This window comes from Sphaerodactylus townsendi, linkage group LG06 (assembly GCF_021028975.2).
Source record: "Sphaerodactylus townsendi isolate TG3544 linkage group LG06, MPM_Stown_v2.3, whole genome shotgun sequence".
Lineage (NCBI taxonomy): Eukaryota > Metazoa > Chordata > Lepidosauria > Squamata > Sphaerodactylidae > Sphaerodactylus > Sphaerodactylus townsendi.
In genome coordinates, this window is record NC_059430.1 from 25812439 (window position 1) to 25827926 (window position 15488).

Genomic DNA, 15488 nt, shown 5'->3' on the forward strand with positions numbered 1-15488 from the left:
CCTTCCAGGGTGACTCACTGTCACCATTGTTGTTTATCATGGCAATGATCCCACTGTCAAAAATTCTTCAAAAAACAACCCTGGGCTATCAAACTGCCACCAAGAAATTCCACCAAAAATTCTAATTTGTCAGGTACATGGATGATCTAAAGTTTTATGGAAAATCAGAAACTGAAATTCAGTCACTGACCAACACAGCGTCCAGAGAATCTTCAGCAAATGACATTAGTATAAGTCTCGGCTTGGACAAATGCGCCACAGTGGCATTGAAGAAAGGGAAAATTACTGACAGTAAGGGCATAGAGATGCCTAAATGGAAAAACCATAGAAGTGCAAACCAACCGAATCCTATAAATACCATTGGAGATACTCACAGCTGGACAACACTCAAGAAAGCTATGCACATGTGAAAAAATGTGGTCAGCAGGAGAATATGTCCGTGCTGGTCAGAGAAAAAATTTTAAGAGCAAATTTTGAAACAAGTGCTTGGCGGGAATAATGCATCAAGGCTATCAACACCTGGGCCATAAATTCACATCAGATACTAATCCGCTGGAATTGCGGAACTGGACGCAAGCAGAGAGCTGGATGATCTGGACAGAAAAACAAGAAACTGGAGTGACAATCCTACTCACTACGGCTAACTGCCAGAAAGGGGATGTTGGATAGACTTTACCTACCCAGAAAATCCAGGGGAGGTAGAGGGCTTCTGCAGAGTGAAACAAAAGCGGTGGAAGAAGAGAAACATGCACTGGCAGATTATGTGAAAAAACAGTGAAGAAACTAACATTGATGGAAGCTAACAGTAGAAAACTGCCCAAAAGTGCAAAGACAAAAGGAAGTGAATAATTGTAAAATACACTGCAAAGCAGAAGAGAAAACTGGCAAAAGAAGGCTCTCCATGGACAGTTCCTAGAAAAAAATTGAGGACAAAATTGACAAAGGAAAAAAAAACCTGGCTGTAATTTTCGCCAAATGGAACTTTTGAAAAGAGACTGAGAGCTCGATTCTTGCAGCCCAAGAACAAGCGAATTCGCTGAACAAACGCCACTTTCAAAGCCAGGAATTGAAAAGTCAACCACAGATCCTAAGTGCAGACTCCCCTGTAAGGAAGCAGACGAAACAATAGATCACATACTTATTGCTGCAAGAAGATCAGCATGAGACGGATCAAGGCTACAAGTAGAGAGGTATTAATACTGTTGCCTGGGATGATTCACTGAACTTGTGCTACAACTACCATCTGCCTGTGACAAAGAACTGGTGGAATCCTACAAACCTGAAAAAGGTCACTGGAAAAAATGAACACGTGAAAACTACTCTTGGACTTCCGGATTCTAGACTGACAAAGTTTTGGGAACACAATACTCCTGACCTCAATGCATTGTGGGAAAAAAAGAAAGTGTCAATAGTTGATGCTATGTATTCCCAGTGACAGCAGGATTGATGTAAAGGGAAAGCAACTGGAAAAAACTTACACTCTATATGAGGATTTAAGGATTGAACTGCAAAGACTCTGGTACAAACTAGTAAAGGTGGTCCCAGTGGTGATCGGCACATTTTACTGGGTGCAGTGCCTAAAGATCTTGAACGGCACTTAAAATAAATTGGCTTCTGACCAAAATCACCTATATGTCAGCTGCAAAAGGCCACCCTACTCGGCTCTGCACGCATTATTCGTCGATACATCACATAGTCCTAGATGCTTGGGAAGTGTCCGACGTGTGATGTAATACAAAATCCAGCATATTGATCTTGTTTGCTGTGTATAACTGTTTTGTATCAATAATAATAATAATAATAATAATTAAAAAAAAAAAAACCTGCATGTGAGCTCCCAAAAGCATCTGGTGGGCCACTGCGAGGAGCAGAGTGTGGGCTAGATGGACTCTGGTCTGATCCAGCTGGCTTGTTCTTATGTTCTTATGTTCTTATCACTGGAAGCATCCCTCCTATTGCTCTACATTTCACAGCAGTAGCTAATGAGCCTCCCAGCAGGAAAAAGGCATGGTGCCAACTCCAGGCTGGGAGGCAGAGCTTGAGAAACTTCAGCAATAAAGGTAAAGGTAGCTCCCTGTGCAAGCACCGGGTCATTACTGACCCACGGGGTAGAATCACATCACGATGCTTTAGCTATGGGGCCTACTTGTGTTTGGGCAGAGGACCAGCTGACAAGGAACAGAGGTAAGCAATGTATTGTCGAAGGCTTTCACGGCCAGAATCAACTGGTTCTGGTGGGTTTTCCGGGCTGTGTGGCCATGGTCTGGTGGATCTTTTTCCTAACACTTCGCCTGTCTGTGTGTAACAGACTTCCTTCTGTGATACACCGCTGAAGATGCCAGCCACAGATGCAGGCAAAACATTAGGAACAAGATCCACCAGACCACGGCCACACAGCCCGGAAAACCCACCAGAACCACAGGTAAGCAAGTTAACTACCTTATTAGAACAAATCAGAGAAAGAACACATTCCTCTATCTTGACTTGTTCCTGCTTTCATCTGACACATGAATGCCAAAATGATAGTAATAACTTTTGGTGGTTTCTTAGCAGGCTGGGACTGGTATCTGCCAATCTCTGATACCTGCCCATCTGAAACCTTGCCAGTCTCTAGCATCAGCTATGAATGAAAGTGGCAGAGAATATTGGAGATGAGGGGAATTTATACTGATCATAAGTCCCTGAAAATCATTTCCAAATGTAATCATCTCCTTCCTCCTTTATTCATGAAGAAATATGGACAAATCGCAACTTTTTTTCACAGGGACAAAATGGAAGGGAAGCACGGTCATTTAATCCCACAAAAGGCAGATCTATTTTATTGATCTACAACTGGAGGAATACAATATTGTTTGCTGGAAAAGATAAGCATGAATACACACAAGACACAATTACCTATTCTAAGACATTTAGGTATTTCCTTGGTATGCTTATCCTTCATAAAACCTTCAGGGCTCTGTCAGTTTCCTCCTTGAAGGATCAAAACAAATCCTTGACCAGTTACTGTGTCAACAGCTTAGCTTTGTATTATAGGCGTTTAGCAATTCAAAAATTATATCAAGAGTGGCACCCTATCCAAGACTCTGGCAAGAATGGGTCTAGGGGCAAGACCCAAGAAAATCAATTTTGTTATGATTCTTCGCCACTAATTGGTGCTGAGGCTGCAAACGGCCGTCTGGATGTGGTGATGAGTAATCCGGCAGGCACTTTAGGAATGAGCACGCAGCTGTTTGATGCCTAAACTGTATTGAGTTGGAATTTAATTGCTCCACAATCACGAAGTAAACACTTGCCAGTTGCATTGATCATGTTTCAAGTCTGATCTAAGCAGCACTTTATGCACGAGAAAATTAAACTTCAAAAGGAAGCCAACACATGCAAATCCCATGGGCAGAGAATCCCCCTCCCCCTTCCCATAATAATTTTAAAAAACTACCTTTGCAGGATTTCCATTGCTGACACCCTTTCTGCCAGATGTCCTCCTTCCTGTAAAAATTGAGCGTCTCGTATCTCGGATTGTGTGTACCTTCTGGAGGGGGCATCGAGTCACAGCCAACTTACAGCCACCCCACAGGGTTCTCAAAGCAAGAGGCGTTCAGAGGTAGTTTGCCATTGCCTGCCTCTGCGCAGCAACCCTGGTATACCTTGGTGGTCTCCTATCCAAATATTAAGTGGGGCTGACCCTGCTTAGCTTCTGGGATTTGATGTGATTGGGCTAGTCTGGGGCTATCCAGGTCAGGGCATATGGACTTTAGTTGGAAAGAAGAAAATAAGCATCCCACATCTAGGGAACCTACACGAGGTGTCCAAAAAGCCAAAGCCTGGAGTCTGCATGTTTTATGCAAGCAAGCAAGCCAATGCCTGCTTATAATATCTAATTAAGTTAACCAGGGGGCACTCATTGAAAATGCTGGGGGGAAGAATTGGGACTAATAAAATCACACGCAACGTGTGATTGGTGTTTGGAATATGCTGCCACAGGAGGTGGTGATGGCCACTAACCTGGATAGCTTTAAAAGGGGCTTGGACAGATTTATGGAGGAGAAGTTGATTTATGGCTACCAATCTTGATCCTCTTTGATCTGAGATTGCAAATGCCTTAGCAGACCAGGTGATCGGGAGCAACAGCCGCAGAAGGCCATTGCGTTCACATCCTACATGTGAGCTCCCAAAGGCACCTGGTGGGCCACTGCGAGTAGCAGAGTGCTGGGCTAGATGGACTCTGGTCTGATCCAGCAGGCTCTTGTTCTTATGTTCTAAGGGAGGTATGATTGTCTTGTGACTCCTTGAAAACTGATTAACAGTGTCGTTCTCGGTCGACTTAAAACCCTCTAAACCAGTGGTGGCGAACCTTTGGCACTCCAGATGTTAAGGACTACAATTCCCATCAGCCCCTGCCAGCATGGCCAATTGGCAGGGGCTGATGGGAATTGTAGTCCATAACATCTGGAGTGCCAAAGGTTCGCCACCATGGCTCTAAACACTTTGAGTCTGATGGATTTAGAAGGGTGCAACTCTGGCTTGGACTGCGCTGTTAAGCCCCCTTTCTTCCCTCCACCCTTGTCTCAGGACTCCACCTTACCAGCCTCAATGATATATCAGTTATTAGGGCTGCACCCTGTACATGTACTTAAGCTTGGTGGCAAGTTTGTAGCTGGCAGACAGCAAATGTACAGAAGATGACTCATCACTCCCCAAAGCACCATTCACTCCAGTGTTTGGACATGCAGATAGCTCTGGCTGAAGTGAGACTCAGGCCCGTTCCGCACGGGCCAAGAAACACGGGTTAAGGATGCTTAAAAACCCATCGGGAAGGGGACTTTGCACAGATCCTGCCCCTAAAGTGAGGCTGCCCCATGTTATTTCCCCAAAACCAGGTTTTTCTAAAATCACACTATCCATGGGTCTTTTTTAAAAATCCCAGGTTGCAGCCGCTTGTGAGCGAACGGCCGGGCAGGAGACACTTTATTTGGCTGCACTTTCCTTTTTAAAAAATTTCCCAGCTCACATCTGCATAGCTGCGCAGGCGCAAAGGGCCGTATCGTGGTATTGTAACCCCTATGTTCAGGATGGGTTGACACAGAAAGGGGTGGAGACTCAAAGCAGCAGGAGGCTGCAAAAACTGGTGAATAGAATAGAATAGAATAGAATAGAATAGAATAGAATAGAATAGAATAGAATAGAATAGAATAGAATAGAATAGAATCTTTATTGGCCAAGTGTGATTTGACACACAAGGAATTTGTCTCCGGTGCATATGCTCTCAGTGAAGTTGGAGGAAGCAAGGCTACCAGGCTGGGACCTTGATTTATTTCTTTGTATGCTCTTAACACCTTGTTTAAGGTAACTGCAGAGTTGTTGGGAACTAGTGGGAAGGGAGTTGTTTATTTTTGCTGTATTGTAAATGTTAGAATTTATTGTTTCAGGGATTTCTGTGTATATAATTGATGGGAGTTCTTTTGGGGACCTTCATCATTTTGAATCCAGTTCACCAAGCCTCTGAAGTCTTCATAAGCCAACCACCAGCAGGAAGAATTAGACTTGGCATTATCAATAGACTGTAAATAGGACTTGGAATGCAACTCAACAGGACTGTGAAGTGTTAATGTTAAATGTTAACGTTTAATAAGTGTTATTTGTTAAGAAAAGTAAACCATTTTGTTTTAAATTTAGTTGTTGCAACTCCTTCCAAGTTCTGCCCCACAGAACCCATAGTTAGAGGTTACAGTATCATGAGATGTCAGCATGGCTGATGGGGTTCATTCGCGCATGCCTGTGTAGTTACGCATTGGTGGGAGGTGAATTTTAAAAATAGATGCACCTCCATGCGAAAGTGTGACAGAAACCCACATGGTTTCTGTGGGCTCCAATCACTGCCTGTACAGATGCATGTGGACACGAAAACAGGAAAGTGAGTTACTTTATCCTGACTGCAACCCGCTATACATTTTCTGTGCAGAAAGGGCCAAAAGATTTATCATATAATACTGCTGCTATATTGTCACACCTGGCAGACAGAGACTACGCTATAAGACTAGTATCTCTTCCTCTTGGGACAGAAAAATTATGATTGAATTCAGAGAGGGATGGACTCTCAAGGGGAGATTATAAAATCTCAGGAGATTATAAACATACTCTTATTGTTACTGTCTCAGCGTTGTTTGGACGCTGTTGCTGATTGGTTGAGTGCAAATCGACTGAAATTAAATCCTACAAAGACGGAAGTCCTGTGGCTGGGTCGGGGAGAGTGTCCGGTGTCCTTTGGCCTGCCTACGCTGCATGGTGAGGCTTTACAGTTGGCCTCATCTGCCAAGAGCCTGGGGGTGATTCTGGACCCAGTACTATCAATGGAGGCCCAGGTCACCCGAACGGCTCAGTTGGGTTTTTTCCATCTGCGGCAGGCACGGCAATTGGCCCCGTACCTCTCCCGTCCTGATCTAGCCACTGTGATTCATGCAACGGTTACCTCCAGGCTAGACTACTGTAACTCGCTGTTTGCGGGCTTGCCTTTAGCCTTGATCCGGAAATTGAAACTCGTACAGAATGCGGCAGCCAGGCTTCTTACAGGAGCATCAAGCAGAGTCCGGATTACTCTGGTCCTACACCATCTGCACTTGCTGCCAATTGAGTTCCAGGTCATGGTTAAAGTATTGGTCTTGACCTTCAAAGCCATTCACGGCCTTGGACCGGCATACCTACGAGACTGTCTCTCCCTATATCGCCCCGTTAGGCCCCTCCGTTCATCGGAGGAGGACCTCCTGGTGATCCCTGGCCCTAAAGCTATCAGGCTGGCCTCTACAAGGGCCAGGGCTTTTACAGCCCTGCCCCCCACCTGGTGGAACAGGATTCCAAGGGAGATCAGGGCCCTGCGGGACCTGCAGAGTTTCCAAAGGGCCTGTAAGACGGATCTGTTCCGCCAGGCATTTGGCCAGCCTAGTTAAATACATGGCTGCCATTTCATCTGGCCTACCATGGGCATAATGATAGGGAGGGTGGAGGGTAGAACGCCATCTGTCGTTGTACGGTTCCAGGTTTTATTGCTGCTAATCAGTTTTATGTTACGTTTTAAGCTTTTTTTATCATTGTTGTTCACCACCTTGAGCCCCTAGGGGGAGGGCGGTTTAGAAATCAAATAAACAGACAGACAGACGGACGGACGGACGGACGGACGGACGGACGGACGGACGGACAGATAAATGCACTTCATTATCTCTTGGCTGCTTCTATGATCAAACCATGAACGACCAAGGTTTTACAAGAGATTCCCTCTTTTACAAAGAGATTCCCTTCCAGGAGTAAGGGAAAAACAGCAGTCTCACCAGGATGGCTATGGGACTTTTCTGAGCTTCTGGACCAAGAGGGAACAGGCTTGCAAGTTGATTTCCTTGGTATTTAATTTATTAGTAGGATACTGAATTCTGCATCCCAGTCTATGTTTCACATTGAATCCCTGCACAAAATCACTGTCATGGCTATGTTCATTGAAATCTGGGGATCATCACTCCCATGATACTTGGAATCCAGTGTACAAAGATCATAGAGCGTCTTCTCCTACCTCTTAGTTAACGGGGAGAAAAGTGAAGACAGGAGAAAATCAACCTCCTCAAGTCGCTGAGGATGCAGAGGATCCCAAAGGGGAAGTTTTGAGGAGGGGACAAGAAAGAACTTCCAAATGGTTTCCTCTGCAAAGACCTCTTGCAGCCTCTTGTCTCGTCTCTTCCAGACACTATCTATTTTCGGTAATGTTTTTACTCAGCTTTGGTTCCTTTGGTCCCATTATTCCTTTACAAGAATGCAGAATTTGTGATAGAACGATGCAAAGTGTATGTAAACACATGTGCACATTACATCAAAAGACACTGAAAAGTGGTTATTTGAGAGCACTAATCCCATGCTAGTTTGACTGCTGTTTGAAGAGTTGAACATAGTGATACATTTGTTATCATTTGTTTTGTAAATGAATGAATAAGAATGTGAATAAGAATATCTAGATATCCAGCTTCTTTCCCCAAAGGGAATCCAAGGCAGTTCACAACATTGTTCTTCCCCACTCCTCATATTTTCTACTCACAACAACTCTGTGAAGTGGGCTAGATTGAGAGACTGATTGGCCCACAGTCACCCAGTAAACTTCCATGACGGAGTAATCTCACAAATCTAGGTGTCACAGATCGTGGTCTAGCACACGAACCACTTCACCACGCTTGCTCTTTGAACAATTAGCTGTAGGTAAATGAACACACATGCAACAGAGAGGGAGAGAGAGAGAGCCATGCACCATAGAACTCTCATAACCTCCATTTATGGTCCCCTATAAAATTATGTTCCCTAGCAATTCTTCTATTTTAGTCTTAATTTCCTACCAGAAAAAAAGATGTTTCATTTAGGAATTTCACACACACACACACACACACATACACACACACACACACACAATGCACACACGCAGGGAAAGTAAAGTTAATCTACCAGCAAACACATGACTCCCCAGCACATACATGGTGAAAGTTAATGCTTCAAAACCGCTCAGTTAAGCTTAGTCAGCAGGAGGCATTTGCTCAACCTTCAACTTCAAAGCACAGTAGATAATGGTGATAAACACTTTTTTTTGCTTTGTAGAGCATATCAAACTTTACAGACCAGTCCAGTGAGAACCTTCAGAACCAAAAACAACCACAAGTGAATTTGGGTAGATTTGAATCTTACCTGAAGCTGTAAAAACTCAATCCTCCTTCACAAAAACCTAATGGGAGATCAAACACTGTAATATGCTATGTTTCTGATCCTGGATCAGGGTGTACAGAACGCAATGGCAACCTTGTAGTATTCAATAATGCAGTGTGGCAAGTTATAATCCCACCCCTTCTGATAACTAGAATGGCACCTGATAGCAGATATCTGACCTCATCCTACGTTCATAGACTATAGACTGGGTCCAAATCAAAATGTCTGTGAACAGAAGCCTTTTTCCACAAGTGGAATGTAACTTTTGGCCCCTTCCATGCATGCAGAGAACTGCACATTCAATCCACTTTCAATGCACTGTGCAGCTGGATTTTACTGTGCGGAATAGCAAAATCCACTTGCAAACATTTGTGGAAGTGGATTGAAAATGCATTATTCTGCATGTGTGGAAAGGGGCCTTTGCCACCCCACTTCTGCTGCAAGCCACAGATTTTCCCAAGATTCTCTCTTGGAGGATGGCAGACCAATTCAGAGAGCTCAGAGGAGAGAAGCCACAATGCTCTTTTGTGCTGGCAGCAGCACCTTCTGTTAACAGAAACTCAGCTTTGGAGCCAACTTGTTAACTCTGTGGTTTCAGGTGCCCACAGTGAAATTACAAGAAACAGACACATGGTAAATTGTTGACAGTAGTCACCTGGGAACATGAAACTATCCCAAGATGGAAAGCAAGATGGTTTGACTACAATCCGATTCCTGGCCAACATAAGCAACAACTATCATCTCAAAATAACAATGGGAAATTGTATTCCTACCTGTCTGAATAGACCACAGACAAGTGGGATGTTCTGCAAACAACTAAGATCTCATGTCCTTCCATCCCCGCTGGGATGCCCTCTGCCTCATTTGCCTTGGGTCACCCCACACAAGCACAGTTTCAAAATGACCAGGGCCTGAGTAATTCTGCCTCAGATGTTTGCCTTTACATATTTTGTAATACATTTCTCTGTCACAGGAATGGAATTATTTTGGGGTGTTTTTTTTTCCATGCTGGAATGCCATTCATCTCTGCAGGGGATCCCCATGCGGCCTCCACAGTGGACTCCAGAAAGCCCACAGAATGAACACACATGCTGTTGTGTCCCACTGTGATTTGAGACTTTCCACTCATTACTGTAATAGAAATGAGGCCCTCCCGTCTCAGTCCCATTAACTTTCACAAAAGCAAATGCGGTATGCAATCCTGTCAAGATGGATTTCGGCAAGGCCTGTTTTTAAAGGCCATTGTTCTGGAATGGAAGATTCCACAGCATGAGAGTTGGGGGAATGGGGAGGCAATTACTGGCCTATTCAAATCCCCAGAATGCAGGGCCTACCCATCAGCTGATAAAGCCAGAGGAGCTGGTTCCTGAAATCACAGGGTTGGGCCAAATAATAGTCCATGTTCAACAGCCTAGGTGAAGAATGGGGGCATAACCCTGAACAACGTCTGCTGAATCTTCACAATGGTGAGCTTGGATTTCTCAGGAAGTTTAGCTCTGTATCTGTCATCAGGGACACATACCGAGCAAGGGAGTGAAAAAGAAATTAAGGGCCATTTTGGACATTATATAGCAAGTACATACAGGAGATCCAAGTCCTTTTCAGACATCACAACTAGGAGTGGCCAGTGAGGTTGCACAATAAGCGCACATAAACACACACATGCTCTTAATATGTGCAGTCACTATTTCATGAGACTAGGACAACACATGGATCTTCTATGAATCTATGTTCATGAATATGTGATGACTATGCATACTGAGAGCTTTGCAGGTAGCATGGATAATCGTTGATAATGGCTCCTGATAGTGTTGTTGTCATGCCTAAAATGGGCTACACCAATCCTGGCAGATATGTGTGGGTGGGTGGTTTTTTTTTTAACCTCTGATGGTTTAACTGTATATATGTGCAGTTTGCAATTTGACTTTTGTCCATGCAGGGTCCATGACTCCCACTATAGCCTTTTTGGTGGTCAAAGAGTAACCCCATTTTTCCTTTTTCACCAGCAGAAAGGCTGATTTTGGGCTGTATCTATAGGAATATAGTATCTAGATCAAGGGATGTAATTGTACCTCTCTATTCTGCATTGGTTAGTTCTCACCTGGAATGCTGTGTACAGTTCTGGGCACCACAATTCAAGAAGGATATTGACAAGCTGGAACAGGCCCAGAGGAGGCCAACCAAAACAATAATAGGTCTGGAATCCATGCCCTACAAGGAGAAACGTAGGGAGTGAGCATGTTTAGTTTGGTGAAGAGAAGGTTAGGGTGGCATGATAGCCCTGTTTAGATATTTGAAGGGATGTCATGTTGGTGAGGGAGCAAACTTGTTTTCTGCTGCTCCAGAGATTAGGACCAGGAGTTCTGGGTTCAAAGTGGGTTCAAAGTGAAGGAAAAGAGATTCCACCTCAACATCAGGAAAAACTTCCAGACAGTAAGTGCTGTTCGACAGTGGAATGCACTACCTCGAAGTGTGGTGGAATCTCCTTCTTTGGAGGTTTCCAAAGAGAGGCTGGATGGCCATCTGTCCGGAGTGCTTTGATCATGTGTACCTCCATTGCAGAGGTTGGACTTGATGACCCTTGGGGTCTCTTCCAATTCTATGATGGAATCCAACCCATCACCTTTCCATTGTGTCCTACTCTCTCCTCAAATGCCTGCTTCTGCTCTTGCTTCTATTTCTAGAATCAAGTCAGCACATTCACACTGCACACATATCTAACGTATATTTACATATTACAGTAGTTTTATACTTGTTCAATTGTCATGGCACTCCAGAGAGCAGCAGCGTGATGATGGAATTTTCTGCTCTAAATCCCTAGCTTCCCGAACAGAACTACAACTCCCAGGATTCCCTGGGGAGAAGAAATAACCACTAAACACATTTCAATCTGTGCTAGAGATAGGCCCAGGGATTAGGAGATAGGGCACTTGACAATCATTTTGCTACAGAGAACACCCGGTGTTACAGAAACACCTGCTTATCTTTCAGCTGCTTGGGCATATTTTTTTTTAATTTTCTCCACTACTGCTAGGCATGGCCGAGATTCTTGCCGACTCTGCTGATCACTGCAACTGACTGTTTCCATGGAGGGGGAGTCAGCAGCCCACCTGCGTGGCCACAGAGGCTTTGAGTGTGTCAAAGAGACCAGAGCCACTTCTCTGTTTATACTCCTTATTAGTCCCTATTCTCCTTAATAGGCTTAGACTGATGAGGCGAGGCAGCGGTTGGGATAGGCCAGGCAGTTTAATTAAAGGATTGCAGCTCAGCCTTGCAGTTTTGGAAGTTGCTGTAAACGAGCTAGCTGCAAGTTCATTATTTAATCCGTCGCAACAAGAGGAGCTGATGCGGTAATGAAGAAAACGCTAATTAAAACTAGACGGCTGACAGTTATTAGTGATTTCACTCCCGATAGGCTCAGTTTCTCGCTTCCCTCCAAAAATGCCTGATTAGGAAAGGCAAACGGGAATGGGGCAGAATACATAAGGTGGCCAACCTTCGGGTGGCCTCTGGAGACCTCCCAGAATTACAACTCACCTCAAGCCAACAGAGATCAGTCTCCCTGGAAAAATTGGCTGTTCTGCAGGGTAGACTCTATGGCACAGGTAAGAACATAAGAACATAAGAACAAGCCAGCTGGATCAGACCAGAGTCCATCTAGTCCAGCTCTCTGCTACTCGCATTATTGCCGGGAATTGCAGGGCTCGCATGCGGATAACAAAGCAATGGCCTTCTCGACTGTTGCTCGAGCACCAGACTGTTAAGGCGATTTGCAATCTCAGTCAAGGAGGATCCAGATTGGTAGCCATGGAAATCGACTTCTCCTCCATAAATCTGTCCGAAGCCCTTTTAAAGTTATCCGGGTTGGCCGGCCATCACCACCTCCTGTGGCAGCATATTCCAAACACCAATCGCACGTTGCGTGAAGAAGTGTTTCCTTTTATTAGTCCTAATTCTTCCCCCCAGCATTTTCAATGTATGCCCCTGGTTCTAGTATTGTGAGAAGAGAAAATTTCTCTCTGTCAACATTGCTTCAGGATGCATAATTTTCAGTGGACTACAATCATATCCCCCATCAGGCGTCTCTCGCCAAGCGAAGAGTCCCAAAGCGCTGCAGCCTCTCCTCATAAGAGTCCCAAACGCTGCAGCCTCTCCTCATAAGGAAGGTGCTCCAGTCCCTCAATCATCCTCGTTGCCCTTCTCTGCACTTTTTCTATCTCTTCAATATTGTTTTTGAGATGTGGCGACCAGAACTGAGCTGCGTGCCCGTCGTTGCGCCCGCGTGTCTTTACGCCAAGGGCATGACAATATTTGCAGTTTTTTTCTCAATTCCTTTCCTAATTATTCCCAGCTGGCATGAGCATGGCTGATGGGAATTGTAGTCCATGAACATCTGAAGCAGCAGAGTTGGACACCCCTGCTCTATGGTACTATACCCTGCTAAGATCCTCAACCCTTGCCCTCCCCATGGTGCACCCCAAAATTTACCAACATTTCCCAGTCTGGACTTGGCAACCCTACCAGCATGTGTTATGACATTTCAAAAGGACCACCAATAAGTGACATGAGATGGGGGATAGTTTTCCAAAGCAGAGCTTCAGTTTTAGGAGGCAAGCTGCCAGACTCCTCCAGAATTATGGCTGCTGCAATGGTCGTTCTGTTAAACTGGTTGGCCCCTCATGAGCAGAAGCCAGATGACACTGGATTATGATAATTTGTTAGTGAGTTTTCAGTTTACTCTACAGAATCTGGTGCACTTGATATGAATGTTGAGTGGTGACTCATGCTTGAACACATATGGTCTATGGCACCATAACCCTATAGCAGATGTGGTTCACATTGGCCCCTTCCGCACAGGCAGAATAATGCACTTTCAATCCACTTTCACAATTGTTTGCAAGTGGATTTTTGCTATTCTGCACAGTAAAATCCAGCTGCAAAGTGGATTGAAAGTGGATTGAAAGTGCATCATTCTGCATGTGCGGAAGGGGCCATTGTTAATCTAGTAAACCGTTACATTGTTCAGTCTTTGCCGTGCTAGTCATTTTTGTGCAGATTATTTGTTTGTTGTATCTGAGTTGAACAACCCCTCCCCTTTGTATTTGTGTACAGTTTAGTCAGGATATTAGGCTACTTGGTTTTAAATCCTGATTGCTTCAGCTTCTCCAGTTTGATTAATCACAAAGACCAGTGGCTTTATTCATCCTAAAAATATGGACAGAGACAAGGTCCTGATGTGGGATGTTGAGTTTAAAAGAAAAAAACTGCTCTCACCTTCAAATGCAACCAACAAGTGACCCCGTCACAAACTCTACTCAGGGGGCTCTGACCCAGAAGCTCAGAGGGTGTGCCTCAGAGGCAGAAACAAGGCCTGGGGGAGAGCAGGAAGCTCTGGAAGACCCCTGCATGATAGATGACTCTGGCCCACCTGTTCCAGAAGCCACCCATGAGGAGCCTGGACTTGGGCCTCCTTCACCAGAACTTCCCTCTGTCTCCCCCCCCCCCCCCCCCGAAGTCCTAGGGGAACTAAGCATCAGCCCAGACCCAACCCACAATCCTTCTAGCATCTGACTCCACCCAGCAGGAGCAGCAGAGAGCTCGTGCTGAGATAGAGGAGGCACAAGGCCACGTTAGCAGCCTGTCCCAGTAGATGTAATCCTTTGCAGAATCCTGGCCCCAGTGAAGGAGCAGGAGAGTTGGTCAGCGGCGTACTTTTACAAAATGAAAAAGAACCTCCTCCCCACCGCACCCAGCAGAACTCCCCCCATGATGCCCCCTGGCACACTCCCCCCCGCCACCCCACCATGCCCTCCCCCTCTCTCACCAACAGTGTTTTTCCTTCCTGGACCGTGGGCCACTGCTGACCTGTCCACCTTTCTCACTTGATTGCCAGCCTGTCGGCCACTCTCTCGCTGACAGTGCTTTCCCTTCCTGGCCTGTGAACAGTGGGGAGGGAGGGGCAGGTGGTGCCTGGGTCTCCTTCCAAGATACTCCTGGGGAGTTGGTTTTATATATCCCACTTTTCTCTATCTTTAAGGGATCTTGAAGTGGTTTAAGATCCCTTTCCCCTCCCCACAACAGACACCTTGTGAGGTAGGTGGGGCTGAGAGAGTTCTGAGTGAACTGTGACTAGCCCAAGGCCTTCATGTGGAGGTGCAGAGACTCAAACCTGGTTCTCCAGATTACAGTCTGCTGTTCTTAAACCACTACACCCCATTGGCCTTGGCAGGATGAGTCCCAAGTATTGCTTCCAGAGCAGTTGAACAGTTCCCTCTCAGCCTATTTAAGCCTTGGGCTGGGTGGGGAGTCTTCTGGATCAACAGTCTACAAGGCATCAACCTTGTGTTAACAACTCCTGCTCTCCAAGCCTGGCCAATCCCAGGGCCAAGGGCCTAGCATCATTCAAGGACACACCCACCTACACACCAATCTAGAAGTTCCCGTTTTTAATAAGTTCTCCCTAAAACACTCTAAGGACTGTGATTGCTGTATAATCTCTCCACTTCCCCCTTCATTATGGACAGACCTGTTATCTAACATAACAATAAAATAATTATTTAGACAAAAGACTTCCAGTGACTTCCATTTTATTGCAAAGTTGACTTGTGAACTATATGGGTCAAGTATGTAGACCAGTCACCCTACCTTTGTTTGCAACACTTTGTTTCATCCAGAGAGACTCCAACTCCTCTGATAACGGCAGACATGCTAGAGAACTCACCTGCTTGCTTCTGTCATTTTTAAAAGAATTGGGGGGGGGGGTG

At 45.2% G+C, this 15488-nt stretch overlaps 1 protein-coding gene across 9 annotated transcripts in view; it reads right to left on the reverse strand.

Moving 5' to 3' along the window:
- The window catches only part of IQSEC3 (IQ motif and Sec7 domain ArfGEF 3), a 219305-nt gene that overhangs the window by 95356 nt on the left and 108461 nt on the right, over nucleotides 1–15488 (reverse strand). The window contains exon 1 of one of the 9 annotated variants that reach the window (XM_048499203.1): nucleotides 9498–9541. The exons of the other annotated variants lie outside the window; for them this stretch is intronic. The gene's annotated coding sequence lies outside the window, so the exon portion shown is untranslated. Of the gene's footprint in view, nucleotides 1–9497; nucleotides 9542–15488 lie in introns of those variants that run through there. 9 annotated transcript variants of the gene reach the window in all.